Source organism: Equus przewalskii, chromosome 4 (genome assembly GCF_037783145.1).
Source record: "Equus przewalskii isolate Varuska chromosome 4, EquPr2, whole genome shotgun sequence".
Classification (NCBI taxonomy): Eukaryota; Metazoa; Chordata; class Mammalia; order Perissodactyla; family Equidae; genus Equus; species Equus przewalskii.
Window position 1 is genome coordinate 11,024,419 of NC_091834.1, and position 20,776 is coordinate 11,045,194.

The 20,776-nt window shown below is 38.9% G+C and overlaps 1 long non-coding RNA gene across 2 annotated transcripts in view; it reads left to right on the forward strand.

Moving 5' to 3' along the window:
- Positions 1-371: 371 nt before the first annotated feature.
- The window catches only part of LOC139082760 (uncharacterized), a 37,524-nt gene continuing 17,119 nt past the window's right edge, over positions 372-20,776 (forward strand). Inside the window, exons 1-5 of one of the 2 annotated variants that reach the window (XR_011538968.1) lie at positions 372-485; positions 2,369-2,438; positions 18,409-18,600; positions 19,103-19,487; positions 19,646-19,713. This is a non-coding gene — a long non-coding RNA (uncharacterized lncRNA). The remainder of the gene's footprint in view (positions 486-2,368; positions 2,439-18,408; positions 18,601-19,102; positions 19,488-19,645; positions 19,714-20,776) is intronic. The other variant, XR_011538967.1, reaches the window with a different exon arrangement.

The window sequence follows — 20,776 nt, forward strand, 5'->3', positions numbered from 1 at the left end:
TGCGAGAATTTATGTCCACGTTGAAGACAGCTTTATCAAGAAAAGGCAAATTAAATCATGTAGTCTCCATAACATTTTACGAATGTTTCCATCGTACATTGTTCAATTTAGAAACTTTAGGGCATACATTTATTAAGTTCATTTTTTTAAACATTTTCAGGTGATGCCATACTATAGCATATCTATGGCTATTTTATAAAATACTATATCTCTGAAATATTCCTTTTGAACTATTGATATGCAGATGTGGTTAACAGTTCCATCCTTCAGATTATGACTAATTCCTATGCAATAAACATCCAAGTTGAGTTTTTAATACATTTCAATATTTGTTTAAGCAATCTGAAATATGTTTACAGAATGGTTTCAGAATGACACTGGTGGACTGCGTCATCTTGTCAACAAGTGGGCCAGCTTCGTAAAAGTGAGGCTGGTATGCTCAGAGACTGGTAAAGATGGCCCAGAAACTCACTTTGATGAATTAGGTACGTAGATATGAGACTGAAAAATATTTTTGGAAGAGATTTTGTAAATTTTATAGATTTTAGTAACCTCTCAGAAGGGATATATTTTCCATGGGTGTTTTCAGCATAAATACTATGCCAGTTTGAATTAATGGTTGGATACTGTTCATAAATTTCCTCAAGTATTTTTCAAATCTGTTTTGCCCCTGAGTGCCCTGCTGAAACGTCTGGTTCACTGAATTCACCATGATACATCAATGAATGTGTGTGTGTGAGAGAGAGAAGTACTTGTATAATTTATACGTAAGTAATGGTATGTTTGCGCTCTTTGAAAATGAATGTGTATTTCATGTTTATCTAGGTTCTCATTTGAACTCAGTTTGTGTGAGAATACAGCTGTATGTTTTTACCATTACAGTAAGTAGACAGAATAGATATAACATGGAAACGTCAGAGTAGAAATTAGACTGAGGCTCCAGGCTCTGTTCTTGGTGACCCCGGGACTAAGAGATCTCAGCATGTGTGACATGAGGAGGGTTATACTTTCCTGGTCAGATAAGGACTAACAATCTGATTCCTTTCTGCCAATCAACAGTTCTCTTTTTAATCAGAATAACTTGGTATATATCATAGTGTCATGATTACTAACTGCCATTTAGAAACGACATTTCTTTTGCTTTAATCCATTAAAATGTAAAATGCTGGTTATTCTCGAATGGATTAGGTTATTTTGAGACAGGTGATGAGGTTAGCAACAAAAATCTGTTACAATATGGAAAAATTTGCTAGTTCTAACAGTTATAAAAACTGAAATAGATAATTGGTTTCCTCAAAAGTCATTACCTTGATGATAAAAACAAGACTTTCTGTGCCAGCATTTCTAGAAAAAAATTCTAAGTACGATTTTATGTTATAACCTAGTCACTTATTATTTTCCCCCAAATTCTTTGCAAGTATGTTTGTGTTTCCGTGACTTAGGATGTTTCAGCCTTTCTTGTTTTTTAGGGAGAGTTAAACAGTGTCAGACTTTGTTCACATATGGAAGGCCTAGTGGTTATAATTTCTTGCTTAAAAGGCTATAATTCACTGTGAGTTTAAACCAAATACGTCTTTCTTTGTATTCCTCAGCAAGACTTATTTGCAAAGATGTCGCTAAATCCAGACCTTTCTTGTAATCATGACAATTATTAATTGGGGTTTCCTCTCAGAAATCTACTTCCAGGTTCTGTTATGTATTAGTGCACCTTACTGTCTATCCCTTTGTGTTTGCCGTAATATACTTTAAACTTCTTGTTGTTAGAAAAATTATTGATTAAATAAAATATCACTAGCAATTTTGACTATAAGCCAAAAAAGTCTTATTTTATGTAAAGCAAAACAGTGACTATGAAAAAGTTTTCTTCCATGTTCCATCTTCTAACCTTAAGTCAAAAAGAAATTGAGAGTTGTCATACCTTTTAAATTAAAAAAAATAATATATTATCATTAAAGGGTATTTAGAAAATGCAGAAAAAAAGAAGAAACAGGAAAATTTCTATAGCTCTGCTAACCAGAGACCCTCACTGGTAATCTCCTTGTTGTCTTCGGGCGTATAGTTTTAAGGTTTACAAGGTTCTAGTCCGTATTTTATACCATGGGGTCTTTTCCACTTACAACGATTTCTTTAGCACGTTTTCTGTCAGGTCACAGCCATTGTAAATCCCTTTAGTGTTTGTACAGCATTTCATTTACTTTACCACGTGCCTGTCATTAATTGACTTAGTTGTTTCCAGATTACAATGATGCTGCAGGAATATTCTTCTGAATGATACTCTTCATGGTTGAAATTATTTTCTTAGGGGTAAATTTTTTTAAATACGGTTAATATTTGGGAACTTTGAAAGAATGACGTTTCCCTTTTACAGAGGATGTGTTTCTGCTGGAAACTGAAAACCCAAGGAGAACTCTAGTGTATGGCATTTTTACAACAACAAGGTAGGGATTAAACAATTACATTTTACGAGTTAAACAATAAACTTTATTGAGTAGTAGTAATTATTTAAAAAGTATTCTTTTGGGGCCGGCCCGGTGGTGCAGCGGTTAAGTTCTCACGTTCTGCTTCGGTGGCCCGGGTTCGCTGGTTCGGATCCCGGGTGCGGACATGGCACCGCTTGGCAAGCCATGCCGTGGTAGGGGTCCCACATAGAAAGTAGAGGAAGATGGGCATGATGTTAGCTCAGGGCCAGTCTTCCTCAGCCAAAAGAGGAGGATTGGCAGCAGTTAGCTCAGGGCTAATCTTCCTCAAAAAAAAAAAAAAAAGTATTCTTTTTAAGTTTTACTTTTACATAGCGTTTAAGATGTCACCCTCCTTTTCACTTTTGCCTGATAACCAAAATATATTTAAGCTGAACTAACGCTTTCAAAATAGTGTTGTACAGAGTATTTATAATGATTAAATGCTATTTTTCTCAAAGAAAGGAAAACATGAATTACAATGCAGGAACAAAGTATACAAGATATTTTATTTTAAGGAAATACTTTGAAGACTCATAATTCAAATAAAACTTTTGACATTGCTATTAAAATATTACTTCTGGAGCAATCTAACTTGACTGTATAGGAGCTAAGAAGGCACTGAACCAGTTTTCACATTCCATATGACAGTATTTCATATGTTTGAAAATAAGTTTAATGTTTTCTAATTGATGTGGGATGCCCAATCCCAATTATCATATATTTCAAGACAGTTCACCATATTCTCACTCTTTCCTGCACGTCTTTCTGCTTACACATTTTATACTAAGGATATTACTCAGAATTCAGCACAGCTCTCCACCTGTGACACGGCCAATACAGAATGTAATGGGTCCCTTTCATTAGACAATCAACCACACAACAAAAATCTAAAGATTTTAACATTTTTTTTCTAGTGGGGGAAAAACGGTATAGTTGTAAACTATAATGAGCCATTCAAAGTAAAAGAAAATGCCAGAGATATTGATTATAAATCATATTTACATTTTCCTTATAAGATACTTAAAAAGGTGTCCTTCAGGATGAGTTTAACTCCTGTTTAACAAAGAAAGTCATCTTGATTTAACTCACCAAGAACTGAACAAAGAAAAAAGAACCAAATTCTTAAGGAGAAAATGTTTGTTTCAAAAAAACTTTCCTAGTTTCTCTTTTTCTTAACACCAATAGCTTTAATATTGAAAAATTCAAAATTGTCATTTCTGAGTGTTACTGCTAGTGATTAAAATATATCTCATTTTCAAGGGGCTTCTAAGTTTTCCATTAGGTTTTAAGAGAAATTTAAGAGAAATACGTGAGGCAGAGAAATGTTTGTTTCAATCAATCTGCCTTAGTTAAAATGGAAACAGTTTTTAGTAAGGATCCAAGTAAATTTGATGAGATTTGGGGCTGGCCTGGTGGCAGAGTGGTTAAGTTCGCACGCTCTGCTTCAGCAGCCCGGGGTTCGCAGATTTGGATCCTGGGCGCAGACCTACACACCTCTCATCAGGCCATGCTGTGGAGGCATCCCACAGACAAAATAGAGGAAGATTGGCGCAGATGTTAGCTCAGGGACAATCTTCCCAGGTAATTTAATGAATCTTTTTTGGACCCTATTGTTTTTTCTGTTACTAATAGAGAAAGTACATAAACAACAACAATTTTGACTCCTCCAACTACTATTTAGGATAAATAGTAAAATAATCTTAAGGCAAAGAGATATGGTGTTCTCTTATTAATGAGGTTTATTTCTAGGAGTTAAATTATAATAGATTGTACTGATAGTGATTTAAAAATTCAAATTTATTTACTTATTTGTTTCTTGTGAGGAAGATGGGCTCTGAGCTAACATCTGTGACAATCTTCCTCTATTTTGTATGTGGGTTGCCACTACGGTGTGAGTTGATGAGCAGTGTACAGGTCCGCACCTGGGATCCAAACTCACGAACCCTGGGCCACCAAAGCAAATCCCACAAACTTAACCACTAAGCCACCAGGCTGGCCCCAAATTCATTTTTTTTAAAAATAAATCATCAATTCATTTTTTGTTGCTAAGATAAAATAGAAACTTCTTTGACTTGTCCTATATTTTGGAAACTGAGAATTTTCTATAACTTACTATTGTTTACTACCTTCATGGATGAATTAAATGTTTTAATGCTTTATGTATCAATGGCTTATTTCAAAACAGCGGAAGTTTTTAGCTTTTCAAGTGTAACATAACATTCAACCCTTCCATGAATTATATCAAATTTTTATCACAAACTTTGCCATCTATTTTTTTAACCATATTTAAATTTAAAAACAAAACAAGAATAAAATGGATCCTCTTGTATTTTCCTAGCTCAGTTTTTAAGGGATCAGCAGTGTGTGTGTATCATTTATCTGATATGCAGACTGTATTTAATGGGATTTTTGCCCACAAAGATTGGACTTTTGTCCAATCATCATCTGATTTCTTATCAGTGGAGAATTTCATGTTTCTCTGTTATTTTGCTTTTTTAAAAAATATAACTTAACGAGAAATGAATATCATGTTGATGTTTATTAAATACAACCATAAGCCTACTGGCACACTCATTCTAATTTCTCAGCTCGTGGGTTCCCATATTTGGGATTTTGCAAATATGTCATAGCACTCTACAATTTTTTCTAAGAGGTATTGCCAATAAAATCTCATTTAGATTTCAAGACAACTGGGTATGTTAGCCAGGACAGAGAGATTTTCCTAATTTTATTGGCATAAAAAACAAAACTTGGAAAGTCTTAACATTTCAGTGGCAGCCTAGGAATTTGAATGCTAGTTGCTTTTCACCACTCTTCCTTATATTAAGGAATCTCATCTATTTGAATGGAGGAATACCGTGAAAGAATTAATTCAGAGATAAATCATGTGGAGATATTTCAATTTTCAGGGGTAAACTTAGTTAAAAATTGTGTGTTGTGTATTTCTCAAAGAAAGAAAATGGTGTGTGTGAGCAAATAATTACAGTGAAAGTGATGTTATAATTCAAATGAAATGTTTACAAAATCTAAAGTTCTGAGGCAAACAGATATAGCCATGTCTTACGGTATTAGTAGCATTAAGGGGTACGTTGAAAACTAACTTTTCCAGCTGGAGTTACAGACAGTGGACTGACAGGTTGGAATTGAAATTTTTCTGGGACTACAATGATCACAGTCCCAGATCTGTGGCCCATAATAATGTTGCATTGCATTCTAGAATATTGATTAGTTTCTGTCTCTGTAAAATGTTAGACAGTATGGTGATTGAGAGGAGATGTTATACGATTAATCGATTGTATATCAAATTATATCAAGAGGATATAATTTTCTTACATCTTTGCATTCACAGAATAAGGTTATAATTATAAAATGGGGTGGGTATAAGTAAAGAAGAACGATTTTATGCAAAAAACCAAAAGGTAGTTGTTAAAATAATATTTAAACAAAGTGTTTCTTTTTCCCTTTTACTTGAATATGAAATTCCTTTTGTCAATATGCTTTCAGAAATTCATTCCAAATAATTTTTACTAATTGTTGATGCATTTTATTTTTGTGATATTATTAGAGTTTATTCACAATGTATTACTTACTCCTTTATTTTCTCATCATCTTAAACTATCCTGCTGTCAAATTTTTTTTAAATAGGAAAAATAGTTTGCTAAGCCTTTAAAGAACCAATTTATCTATTCAAAATTAAAAGGGCTCAGGTTTGGTTCCCTGGCTAGGAAGCTCAAAGATTAATCATTGATATGTATTTTATTGAACAATTAACTTTTAATTAACTTTGGAAAAACTATCGGCATTGCTACTTATCCATAAAAGAATTAAATTTTAAAAAGCCATATTTGGGGCTGGCCTGGTGGTGCAACAAAGTTCACACATTCTGCTTCAGTGGCCAGGGGTTCGCCGGTTTGGATCCCGGGTGTGGACCTAGGCACTGCTTGGCAAGCCATGCTGTGGCAGGCGTCCCACAAATAAAGTAGAGGAAGATGGGCATGGATGTTAGCTCAGGGCCAGTCTTCCTCAGGAAAAAGAGGAGGGTTGGCAGCAGATGTTAGCTCAGGGCTAATCTTCCTCAAAAAAAAAAAGCCATATGTAATTATGACTGACAATAAAGTCCCATCATAGAATTCACAGTCTCCTTTTAAATGATCTCTCTTTGATGCTCTTAGGTCAACAGAAGATGGAAGAAACATTTATCTATTTTGTATAACACAGGGAATAGAGGTCAACAGAGATGTCCATCTTAGGGTACCTCAAGTTGGTGTGCACTGGGTAAAAAGCAGGGATTACATAAGAGAAGGGAAAGCGAAGGGGGAGGCTGAGCAACTTTCAAATGCCATTATAGCTCCAGACTCATCATTTCAGTCGGTGTGTTCCATGCGTTTCCAGATAACTCACTGATAACATGTTCAAGGATCAATCATAAATTCTGAGACTTATTTGCTGTTTGAAGTTGACCAAGTCATTCTTTCATCTTAATACGGAGAATTAAGAGGTGGTTGTGATTGCCTATGTTTTCATCAGTTATTCTTTTGGACAACATAGATCCGGGGTTAGTGCAGGAGCAGTTGGTTTGTAAACTCAACAAAATTCTATCATTCCCTCAAATAGTACCTTAAGAGAGACCTCTGAGATAAACAAATAAAACAGGTGAAAGAGAGAAACGCTGACTGAATCGAGGTCTGAGGCCTCAGAGCCTCAGCGAGCGTGTGCGGGAGCAGCTTATACCTCTCTCCGCAAGAGTGGGTTCTGTGCACCTCGTCTCAAGTGAGGACATCACAGTGGGGGGCACTTGAAATCAGCATGGTGGGAGATGTACACTATGGAAATTGACAACACCAATCAGGGATTTTTCCTGAAGAAAAGCCACTCTGGTCCCAACTGTCATTAAATTCTTTACCCAGATGGCAGCTCAAAGGACCATGAGAATCACAGTGAGAAAATCACTCATGTCAAGTAGCAATCATTCTACAAAGAATGTGGGAATAGTTAAACCCTTTTTAGTGAAACAAAATAAACCAAGGCTAAACCAGAAAATTCTGCTAACAGTCCTACTTTTCACTATTTCCAAGCTCCAAAGCACAGCATTTTTTTCCTGTTCTAAGGCAGTGTGGAATCAGCCAGGGCTTAGCGACTCACCGTTGGAGCAGGCTCCGTGAAAAAAGAGCGAGGTCAGTACTTGAGACATATTTCTATAATGTGGTTTCTTACATCTGGTGCTGAGACCAGAGCAGTTCCTTTAATAAGAAAATTGTCAGTTGAGTGATCCTTGGGGAGTAAAGGAGGCAGCATGGGGGACTAACGTCTGGAACTCCTCCTGGGAAAGCACCCCTCCCTGAAGATTTGGTCCCTCCGCCCTGCGCTGAGCAGTACCCCATGCAGTCAGCTCTCTGACTCAGAGTGGCCAGCACGTGTCTCCTTCCTGGGCTTCCAGGGTTTAACATCCCGCCTATGTAGCCAGAAGCCCTATAGCCAAGTGACCCAAAGCATTCTCTTCTCTAGGGTTAACGATGTTGCCTCTGAAGTCCTCCCAATGAAGGATTAACTGTGATAGCTGTGCTTTATTCCTCTACACAGTAGAGAAATTGTCAGGTCCAGTTTATATGACACAGTAGTCCAGTTGCCAGGTCAACCTCATAAATACGCGAAATGTATGACTGGATTCTTAAAGCAATGACATTAGCATCAATCTTACACCCTTGTTCTAATGTAGGTGCTTCTTTTAAAGCAGGGATGATGACCTTATCAGCAAACTGCCCCAAGCAGCAAGCCCAAGTTGGCAGGAAGAAGCCTGCCAATTGTGTCATCATGTTTTCCCATAAGTAACTCAAGTTTGTGGAAGAAATGAGACACCTTTGGCATGTTGCAAAGGGCAGCCAGAGACTGCAGGTTCTCTCTGTGGCTGAGCTAACACGTGACATTATTCTACAAAGTTTCTGTAGGGGTTGTGTTTGCTTATACTCTCCTGTTAAAGCAGAACTAATAAAGTGTTCAGTTTTAACGTCTGTTTATAAGTGGGCCAGAACCGTCTGCTTTGAACCTCGTGCTTTGAACAGGTCTGGGACCGGTGCAGCAAAAGAACACAGAAAACTAAGGACCCACAGAGTCAGCAAGAAAAAGAGAAGTTGACTGGCACTTGTGTTGATTGCATGCATCTTTTGGTTGTTCTTACATTAGAAGTATTTCTATTCCTCATGGACATTTACAAACATTCAGTTGGGAAAGTTTACAATCAAATTGAACACATAAGGCACATAAACATGACAAGTTAATTACATATTGTTTCACGTCCTTATTCAAGACATGTGAATAAAATAGACAATATATCTTATTGAAGTCTAGAGGAGAGAGAGTTTGTTGTGGGGCAGCCTTGTCTGGAAAGGGGTATAAAAAATATGAGATTAACTGGCCCCAAAGGGCAGTTGGATGTGGATAATTTGGATAAGTGAAGAAGGATGTTTCAGGGAAAGTTTGCAGCATACGTTACAAGTGAAGATAGAAATTAATAAGTGTGTTGTAGAAGCTCCGTGTGGTCTAGTGGGACTGGAGCAGAGGGCTCTTGTACGCACTGGAGGATAAATGTGAAGAAGATGAGGTCCAGCTGGTGCAGAAGTACAAGGCTTCAACTATGGGATTCTTTGGGCTTTAAATAAGCGGCCTAAATTACCAAGGGTGCCTACATAAATTCAACTTCTCTCAGGACACGAGTTTCAAAGATCAGTGCTAGAGACCAGCTCAGATTCTGGAATGCCATGGACTTAAGTCCATTTGTTCAACCATCCACCACTCATCTTTCAAACTTGAGGTCAAGCTCCCCTGCACCATGCCAATCACTTTTTCTCTGACTAGTTTTACATTTATTTTCTGCTGTCTTTGGCCTCAACTCCTACCTCCTCCCTCTGCTTTATTTCTATGATCCAGCCATGACCCGGGAATTACAGTTCCCTAAATACTCCAAACTTTGTTCTTTTAAAATCTCTAAACCTCTTCATTCACCCTGGCAACCTTAAGTTCTCTACTATTCTAAATTCATTTAAAAAAATATTAGCTCTTAAATATATACAGCAGTTGATCACGAACCAAGTTCCGTTATTTATTTTATATTTGTCTTAAATTATTATTATATGTCTTAACTGTTATTTTGCTTTGAATATGTCCGTCTCCCTTTCTAGAATACTCGTGTCTAGAAGACAACAGTGGCTTCTTATTCTCATGTCCCCTGCTGGGCACATGAAGACACTTTTTGAATAAAGGCTGTCCAAAGAATGGATGTATGAATTAATATCTGAATATATTAATACTGAAAACTGGTATAATGGATGTGAGATTAGGAAAACTTTTAGGAGCATTAGAGGACAGCAGATGCTCGAGAACACCTGAGACTATCAAAGAAATTAGGTAAGGGCAGCAATTGCCGGCATTTCTTAACACGGCACTGCGATTACTCCTAGCATTTCACCTGTCACTTTAGCCACTTTAGTCAAAACACTTAAAATATCTTTACTCGAAAAAGGAGTGCTTACCACTGCTAGACAGAGAGATAACTAGAACTGGAGAAAAACAAACTCTTAAAGGAGAAGTTTAACCAAAATTACTTAGTGACTGTTTGTAGAGCAAAATGATCCTTCTGAAGAATGAGACACCAGCCTAATTAATGGACAAAGGCTTTATTTCATGGCAGCCCGTGGATGTTATGTTATCTCGAGGCTTCAGGACACGCGCTTTCGTACATCACAAGGTGAGGGAAAAGCTAATCGCATCTTGTTTATACTTGGCAGTGTTGCACTGAGCAAGCTCACAAGTCCAGATAGAGAGTCTGCGAAGGGTCATCAATATTTGTTCTTGTCACCATCATTGTCACTCGTTCTGTGTCTTATCTGCAAAGTTTACGCCATGAATTAATGGAAAAATTAATTGTTGTCAAAAGAATCCTTTTGACATAATAAAATCATACCAGGAGACACTTGTTTCTAAGCAAGAAGTTCATTGTGAATATAACAAAAGTCTCAAATGGGGGACATTTGAATACATGTAAAATACCTGATTTGAGCTGATTTGTTTGGGTTACCTGTTTAATAACTATAGTTTTGAGCAACTGAAACATAATTTTTATCTGAATTTAAATTACCATTAAAACCCGAAACTAGACACTTATAATTTAAAAAGCTTCTCTACGCATGAAAATAATTGCTAACTGGGTATTATATAAATTGCCTGGTAATACATGCTAACTTTGGATCTGTCTGGAACTTACAAATGAGAATGCTTGCAAATATTTAAGGCGACATCTCAGCTTAGCAAACCATAATTGGCGGTGTTTTATGAAGGGCTGGAACCATTCAAATTGGCCATGCATTTGTTCTTTCCGTGTTTTCGTTCAGTGAGCAATGTGGTTCCCCTTTTCCACTTTGTGTAAGGAATGAGGGTAGAAAAAACCCACAATTCTACACTTTTCAGAAGCATGGAACACATCCATTAGTTTAGAATACCCTCAAATGAAATTCTTTGTTTTCATTTGGTTTTTTTTTGTGGGCAATTTATAAACACATATATTTAAATATAATGCTTTTTCCTAGAAGAAAAGCATATGAGCACCATATGAGATGGAAGTCTAGTTAATGGGATAACAGATGAGAGGCTTAGTTTTATTACTTGCCTCATTCTCTCTCTATGGTGAACTCATTTACTTGCTTCTTGTTCCCTTCTACAAAAAGAAAGCTCTATTTACTGAGCCTGTAACAAGTTCTAGTAATGCTAGGTGGTCAAAGTGAGTCTAAAAGTAGCATTCAGAAGTATACAGTCTAAATGAGTGAGGCCACATTAGTGATTGGCTGAGATCCTCTTTGCAAATGTCAGTCTGCCTGGCGGTACTAGCCCAGAGGCACTGACGTTGTAGCACAGCTGTTGCAAGGATTTAACCCAGAGGTTGCCATGTTTTGTTTGGTCCCTGACATCGTTGTTCTTCTTTTCCATTGAGCCAACGTTAAGTTTTTGCAAATTTCGCCTAAATTCCCCATTTCTGTCTTCTATCGAAATCTGCTTATGCTAGGCTCATATTCCTGCACAGGTGCAATCAGCCAGGAATAAGTGTTCATTGCCACTTTCGAATAAGGTGTAACTTTGCATTTGTTACTGTCCCCATTGCAACCTACTGTTTACTGCAGATACTGTACCCATCGCTATTGATCAGGAAGCTTGCTTGCTTTGTTGTTTTCCTTTGACCTCGTACCTCTCCAAAGAAGATAAATGAAAACTAGAACAGGAGTGCTTCTGTTTCAAGAAGAATATGACATAGTATTTTTGTTTCTGAAAGTAGAGATATTGACGGGTGTTTAACAGGGTTAGACAAGTAACGTTTATATGTGTTAAAAGATTAGACCCAACAGCTTTGCTTGTATAACCTAAGACTCAGATCCTATTTGTGAGGTTCCAAGCTTCAGCAGCTCCCAGCCTACCCTTGAGGTTGGCCTCAGGTGCCCTATACATGGAATCTTCTCCTCAGAAGCCCTTGTCATGCTCCCTTCCTGGAACCGCTGAAGCTGTCCAGCAGTCCTTTCTCAGATCTCCTTATTGCTTTCTATCTGCCCCTTTGAACTTGAGGCTCTGAATCTCTCCTCTCCTGGCCGGAACCGAGGCCCCTGTTTCACCCAGCCCCTGCACCAAAATTGAGTGCCAGATGTAATAGACTAATTTACTCATTAAACTACTCTTTGTTGAATATCCACTGTTTGTCAGCTTTGTTATAAGTCTGAGAGACATGAACCAAATATACTTAGTTAAGGTCACTGCGTGGCTTACATTCTAGAGGGAGAAACAGACCATAAAGATACAAGCAACTATGTAATACATAGTGAGGTAAATAGGGCTGTGAAGAAAGATAAAGCAGGCTGAGGAGGTGGAGAGTGGAGACTGAGATGGGGAGCTATTTTCATAGTGTCATCAGCTTCAAGGAAGTAACTTTTGAACTGAGAACTGAACGAAGTAACAGAGAAAACCATGGAGTCGTCTCGACAAGAGTGTTCCTGACGGGGGCGGCAAGTGCCGAGGTCCGGGAGGGGCCATGCTTGAGGCTCGGGAAGATGGAGAGCTGCTCCGGCGGGGGTAGACACAGGCTCGACATTCAGGGGCTTGCAGGCCATGCTGAGTGCAGGGATTTTGTTCTAAGAGTGATGGGTGTCACTGGATCTCTCCAGAGGGCAATCATCAGGTCTAACTCACCACACCCAATCCCAGCTCCGACTTGGGGGATCCTTTTTTGGGAGGGGATCAACTGGAATAAAACTTGCACATTGGCGTTCTGATTGATTATGATAGTGATAATCTAATTTGTTTTAGCCAGTAGCAGCATTAGATTATAGCCACAGGATTTTTTTTTTCCCCACCAACACTGTACCTGGCTCAGAATAAGAAATAGAAAAGTGATGGAAGAGAAGGGCAAAGAGCTGTATCGCATATAAAACGGCTTTATTTACAACATGACTTATGGCAACTTGAGCTTCTCAGTGTCTTGAAAAGTACAGGCCTTTTGATTACTACTAAAGCAAAGTGACTATTTTATTAACTTGGTTCTTTTTAAAATATTTGTTTAGTGCCCAAGAGGAGCATTTACACCCAATATGTGAACCACCAAGGAGTTCCCAGACAATGTTGTCACTTTCTTTCACAGCCATCCACTCATGTACAACTCCATCTGCCCAATCCACAGGAGGCCTTAATCGTTTGCATAGGCTCTGACTACAAATACACAAAGATGGCTGTGGATCGAGTGGAATGCTGCCCATGGTAGATACCATGTCTTGTTTGTCAGAACAGGTGTTTGAGCTCACACTATACCTTAGTGTGTAGTAAACAAGCGTTAGAGGTAAGGGCCATGATGTTGGAACTAGACAGACTCCAACGTTTACTCCTGTCTGACCCTCAGTGAGGCGTTTCATGTCTCTATGCCTCTGTCTCCACATCTGTAAAATGGAATTAATAAAATAAGTTACCTTATAGGGTGTTGTGAGGAACAGATGGGTTAACCTATGGAAAGCACCTAGAACACTTCCTGGCACATATCGTAGTGAAATATATAACAAGGAGCTGAAGGAAGGGAGGGGAAGGAATTTTAAACATAGATAAGTGTTTCTCTCAATTGAAGCCAATTCTGTGACTTTTTCCAGTTATAATAATAATGGTAATGTAGATATGTTCTAGATAGCATTTAAAAGTGAATTTAAGAACTAAATCGCAAATCGGTTTTTTGAAATATTAACGATACTATTTTAATGCATCCACAATTCTGGTTTGCCAGTTGAATAGACAGGTTGAGTGAAAATACTCTTGTTTATTGACCTACATGGATGGGAATGGCTAGCTTTTAGCAGTGGTTCTCAGAGTGTGGCCCCTGGATCAGCAAAATCAATATTACCCGAGAACTTGTTAGAAATGCACATTCTTGGGCTCCGACCCAGGAACTCTAGCCATCTGTGCTTTAACAAGCCCTCCAGGGGATTGTGATTCACACTGAAGTTTGAGAACCACCACTCAGTAGAAAGAAACTCTAGTTTGTCAGTCAGGCAGTAATTAATATTATCTTTCAAACTTTCCCGACTACCTTGAAGGCAGTGGTGAAATCTCTTTGCTTGTCTTGTAACATCAGAGCTACTCCACGAAATTAGGAAGTTTCTCTCGTGGTTTAAGAAGCAGGTATAAAATGTGTCTGTAAACCTCGTTATAAGATGAGCAGCAGTGGAATACGTATTCTGAGCTAAGGAGTGAATTGCATGCAGACTCATATCAATTTAAGATGTGGCTGTCTTTTCTTGGCGAAATAAAACTTTCAAAGTGTGCTTTTCTTAGAAAGTACTTATTTTATCCTTATTTATTCTTCTATTTAAGGCCCCAGATCTGAGTCTTTCACTCTCATATAATTTCGGCTTGTACGGGTCTGAGGTTGCGAATTCTCTGACGTGTACTATTTGGCATCCTCTCTGCACTGGAACATATCTGTGTTTTTGCTGGTCCTCTCTCTGCTTGCCCCATACCTGAGGAATAATCCTTCCTTCCCATCTAACCGTTCCCCATTCTGCTCTCAATTTTATCCCCTCCTGCCATCTCCAGGACCTTTCTTTATTAATCATATTCTTACTCACTTTGTTCTTCTGTTTCATCCTCCACTGAGCCCTTGGCTTGGAAACCTTATGCTAGGATAGAAACTAGACTTACACCTTGGCCCACTGCCGCTCTGCTGTGCTGCCGATTTTGCTGAGGTCTTCAACGTTCCCGTGATAAGAAACCATTGAAACACGTCCTTCTCCTCTTTGCGTCGCTTGGCATTGTAGAATCTCTCTTTACCCGTTGCTTCCCCGGGATGTCACATCAATCCCCTCTTTCCTTGGCAGCTTCCTCTCAGTTTCCTTAGGCTGGCTTCCTCCTGCTGGTGAGCGTGGGTCTTCCCTGAGGGTCTGTCCATGGTCCCCCTCTTTTTACATATTCTTTGGCCATCTCATTCATTCATTTTTTTTTTTTTAAGATTGACACCTGAGCTGACAATTGTTGCCAATCTTTTTTTTTTCTGCTTTTTCTCTCCAAATCTCCCCAGCACATAGATGTATATTTTAGTTGTGGGTCCCTCTAGTTGTGGCATGTGGGACGCCACCTCAGCATGGCCTGACGAGTGGTGCCATGTCCACACCCAGGATCCGAACTGGCAAAACACCAGGCCGCTGAAGCGGGAGCGTGCGAATTTAACCACTCGGCCATGGGACCGGCCCCCCATTCATTTGGTTTTAATTATCTATTCTGTGCAAAGAAATCCCAAATGTGTATCGCTAGTCATTCCCATTTTCTAAGCTCAGTATTTGCATTTACAACTCACTGTTAGGTAACACAAACTGCATGATGCATTAGTACTCCAGACATCATGCTTCAAGCCCAGTTCACCTCCCTGTAAGACTCTCTGACCAATGCTTGATCCCATCTCCCATGTTTATATTCTTACCACATGTCCCTCTCCAGGTTCAATTTCTCCTTGGTATACAGTTATGCTTGCTTAACGACAGGGATATGTTCTGAGAAAGGCATCGTTAGGTGATTTCATGGTGGTGCAAACATCACAGAGTGTACTTGCACAAACATAGGTGGTACAGCCTACCACACACCCAGGCTGTGTAGTACTAATCTGATGGGACCTCTGTCATATATGCAGTTCAGCATTGATGGAAACATCATTGCGCTGCGCATGACGGTGTAATTTCTCTCTAGCCATATCACCGGCCTGGGAAGCTCACTAAATATTTGTCAGAATGAACTGAAAATCATAACTATGTCCATTGCTACTCATGTAATGAAGTGAATTCATAACTGATTGCAAAGCTGATCTTCATTTGCATATAGGCTGTGTTCTCCAAAGACGCAGCCTCGGTGTAAATGACCAGGAAAAGCTGCTTTTAGCCTCAGCTCAGATCATCCGACGTGGAGTTTGCGTCTGAAAAAAAATTTTTTTTTTGTCCTGGAGTGAAGTGGACCTGTTCCTTTCCTTAAGTGACCTGTCTTAAAGGTGGACTCTGATGTCGCAGTTGGGTTGTTTTTCCATGGGAATCTACAGAAAATATGTCAATTTCATGCATGGCATTTTCAGGTCTTTATAAACCGTGCGGCAGTGTTTATCAGATAGAAGGTAGTAAGAAACATACTTCTGCACTAATTTAGGGCTTTTCTTACCACGTAAGTATCTGGCAGCTTGACATAGATTTTTTTATGTTGGTATTTAGACATTTGTGTCATTTTGAAAAACAGTGTTTAGGCGTATGTTTTTAATTGCGCTGGGAAGCTTCCGCAGTGATTGCTTACAAAGCCACTTTGATGGAAAGTGTATGTGGTGACAATGCCTCTGCCAACAGCATCTTTCTGAAGAGGTGATAACTCACTCAATCGCTGACGCTCATCCTCATGATCATAGCAGACTGCGCTGCAATTTAAAAAACAGTGATTTCTATTTACGTGAAACTCTAACAGTATATTGGTATAAAATATTTGCTGCTCAAATAGTTCTTAGGCTCCTGGAGAAATTTCTTCAAAGGAGTTCTCGGTGCTTCTTTGCTGCTAAAGGTGAATAAATAGCCTTTCCTGAAATGGAACTTGAAAGAATCACAGGTCACTATTCCCAGGATCTCTTAGCTTTGTGTGTCTAAGGGTCTTAGGAAGGATGCAATATGTCTTGGGTGTTGTCAGTCCCCAGAGAGCCCTTCAGCTGTTGTAAATAAATAATGATGCTCCGATTATTGCCGCCATGAGGCAAGCTTCTCTCATGGCTTCTCTTTCCTCTGTACCAGCATGGAAAATTCAGGGGAATTTGATGAAGACATTCCTTGTGAAAGAAGATGCCCTAAGAAAAACTTCTGTGGCAGTTAATTGGAATGCAAATAGCATATTGTGTAACGGTATTCCCTTTGAATATTATGCATGATTTTGTAACTCACAGAATCTCCACGGTAGTTGTATGGGCTCAATGCCTGGTAGCTGGTAAAATTAGCCCATTACTGTGTACACACTAGCTGAGTTTGAAAGGCTGGTAGTCTGGCTTTCCCATCTCCTGGGACTGCCTCATTATATTTTGTGTGCTGCCAGATTCCAAGGTAAATAAATAAATAAGAAAGAAAGAAAAAGCAAAAGGAAGGGAAGGAAGAAAAGTGAGCTTTACCCTCTCATCTTTTACTCTTACAGTTTGCATTATCAATATGTAGTCTAAGGATCAGCAGACTATAACCTGGACCAAATCCAGCCCACTGCATATAGGGTCTATAAGCTAAGAATGTTGTTTTACATTTTTAAATGATTGAAAAAAACAACAAGAAGATTTCGTGAGCAGTGAAAATTATTAGCTTTTTAGATTTCAGTGTGCATAAATAAAGTTTTATTAGAACACAGTCACATCCATTCATTTACATTTTTCCTGTAGATGCTTTTACCCTACATTGACAGAGTTCAGTAGTTGACAGAGGGACGACTTAACCCACAAAGCCTAAAATATTTATTAGTTGGCCTTTTACAGAAAGACTTTACTGACTACTATTTGGTTTGATAATCATATAATTTTAGAGAAATTAAGGTTTCTTAAAGAAGTTATTTTCTCATATGTAGGTATGATACAGGAATTCATAATATTACCCAAAATAAATATTTCCCCTTTAATCTCGAGTAAAAATTATCTTGTATTCTATTAAAACTTAAACTAGAAGCTAAGTTAGCTTAATTATTTTCTCATTCATTCCTGCTACTCCTCCCTCTGAAAAGGAACACAGGTGGAAAAAATGTAAAATCAATGCTTTTTTTAAATTTGGTAGTATTTGTTGATGATTTGTAATTTTTTTTTTTTTTTTTTTTAGCTTTTAGTATTACAGCGAGGGTATTTTTATGTTCCTTACTCCTTTTTTTTGTTAACCTTCAGGAAGGGCCATAAAACAGCAGGCCAGGGCTCCCATAGGATTGACATTTCCATTGTAACTTTGCCACCTACTGCTCTCGCCCAGGCCATTTGTTCAAAGCCCACTGTATCACATAGTTCAGAGAGTTTTGTATGTTTTCCTTTTGCCTACGAAGTTACGAAAATATTTAAGTGTCTGGTTCAGGTTCAGACACATTCTGTCAAATTTATATTTTTAGCACTATCCATGCATCAGAATGACATGCGGTTTCTGATGAAAGAACCAGAGTATTCTCGTGAATGGACATTAGAAGCTTAGGATGATTTAAGGCCGTTATGATTTTTTAATGTAAGGTGGATACATGTGGTGCTCTGCCAAAATTCTTATGCAGCGTGTACTGTGCCATGCTTCTTAGCAGCTTCCGTCTAACTGGATGAGCACTAAGCTGGAATGTTGGCTCCAGGAAGCCTGTTGAACGTGTGGAGTTTTGAAGTGTGTGCCACATTTGTGACTAAAGCCTTAATGTGTTTGCCTGGCAGCGTCACAGGATAACTGTCTTCACAGTGACAGACGAGTTCCGGGGTCGCAGCTCCTGGAATGGCACACTTAATCAACTGCAGAGCCGAGCATTTCAATTTTTAAAGAACTCCCTAAAATACTCCACATAAAATCTGAAAGCCGGAGCGGAGCCCCAGAGCTCAGGACAGACTGCCGTCGGCTGGAAGTTGCGCGTGAGTATCGCTCTGAGGGTTGATGTCTGACTCCCCTTCGCTTAGGAGTAAGGAGCGAACCCCTTCGTGAGTCGCTGGTTTTTAACAAAACCATGGTTCACTGCTTTCCAAAACAGAAGCTGGGAACTTCTGAGAGTTTACCAAGGATTCTGCGGGGGTTTCACACCTGGAAATACTATGAGAAAGGGGTATGTGAAGAGAAAGGAAGGAAGATAACCCCTACAGTGGTGTTAACCCAGAGACACATGTTCTCATTAAAGTTTTACCTTAAAAAGACAATTCTTAAAAGGAATTCTTTTCCTTTAAGCTACTCTTCAGAGGTACATTCTTTTGAAGACAGCATAAAATCTTAGGTAATCTTTATACTAGCTTTAGTGTTGCTAGTTTGCCTGAGTTACCCATTTGTTTATTTAGTATTCTTACTATGCACATAAGTATACTTTTTCAGGTTTCTAAAATATGTCATTACTATTATAATGATGCTTATTCAATTTATTTACAGTGTTTACCTTCTGCCAGATATGTTATTGAATCTCGTCCAACCCTTGTAACTATCCTCTGAGGAATTGTGAGAATGTGGACTCCGTGGGGGCAAGAATATTTGTCTGATTTACTCATTGCTGCAGCCTCAGGACACAGAACAGTGCATCGCTGAAAGCTGTCACTCAACAGATGTTATTTGAATGAATGAGTAAATGAATCGTGCTTAACCTCCACCGTGTTGGGAGAAAAGCTCAGATCACTTAAGCCACACAGATATTTAGTACACGATACAAGAAGAGTATAAATTCTTTCTGTCTGTTTCGCATCCTGAGTATGTATCCTCTTCACATTACTACCTCATTCACCACCACCACTTTATATTATTTTCCCTTAATGAAGTTAAGGTAATTTCATTTATATTGTCTCATTTTGCTATGGATTAAATGTTTCATCCACATATGTCAAGATGATATCGCTGATGTGTTGACATTCAACGTTAGCATCAGCATTGCTTTGTTTGAGTGACAGCACTGACTTTTGCCCATCCACGTGTTGTCACCAGGTCTTACCTGTGAACAAGATACATCCTACAAGGTGACAGACAAGACTTGGAACGGCCTGGATTTGTGTGTGAGTTAACTTACCTGTGCTAGAATGTAACCCGTGAGTTTGGTATCTTTTTACGTCAGTTACCATATATTCAGGAATGAAGGAGGTACTATTTTGGGGAGAGGAGAAGATGCCAAAATGGGGCAGGACTTCACCTTCCTTTTGGATGTATTACTAAATCTTGTTGCTTTTCAAAATTCATTTTACAACGGGACTTATAGCTGTGTTCAAAACGTCTTACACACTCACCAAAACACGTATAAATCTCTTTGGTGTGCTTCTATTTACTTAACTAAAATGGATTCTGTATATTCGGTGCTCTATTTGGAGCATTTCAGAACATCGTGCAAGGAGACAGTGCCTCCCGGCAGGAGAGACGGCAGCAACTTGCTCTGTGCCATGGGCTCTTTTACTGTTGAATCACTGATATTTTCCTGGATGACTTGAAAACAACTGCCGTCAAACCTCACCCCTTTATGTTGCCTTCATTTAACCCTTGACTCTTATATGAGTGTAAGAAAATGTTCTAGCTTAATGACATTGATTCATGAAATCTTTCGCGTGTGTGTTAAGAAACAATCACACGATGTTCGTGTTATTGATGTACTGCCAAGTTTCCCTGAGGCAGACTTGGCAACCTTTGTCTCCAGGAGAAGAATTCACAGCCTACTCCTCAGCCAGGCCAGGCCTTTTCTATGTGACTGTGCAAAGGAGGTATACAGCTGGCTGTCAGTTGGAAAGGGGGATTTCTGGGAGCCGCCCCGTGGCAGAGTGGTTAAGTTCTCACACTTTGCTTCCATGGCCCAGGGATTTGCAGGTTCGGATCCTAGGCACGGACCTAGCACTGCTCCTCAAGCCGTGCTGAGGCGGCATCCTACATAGCAGAACCAGAAGGACCTACAACTAGAAGGTACAACTGTGTATTGAGGGGCTTTGGGGAGAAGGAAGAAAAAAGAAGAAGATTGGCAACAGATGTTAGCTCAGGGCCAAGCTTAAAAAAACAAAAGAAAGGGGGATTTGTGGAAAGCCAGTTTTTAAATTTTTTTTCTTCTTTTTCTCCCGAAGTCCCCCCAGTACATATTTG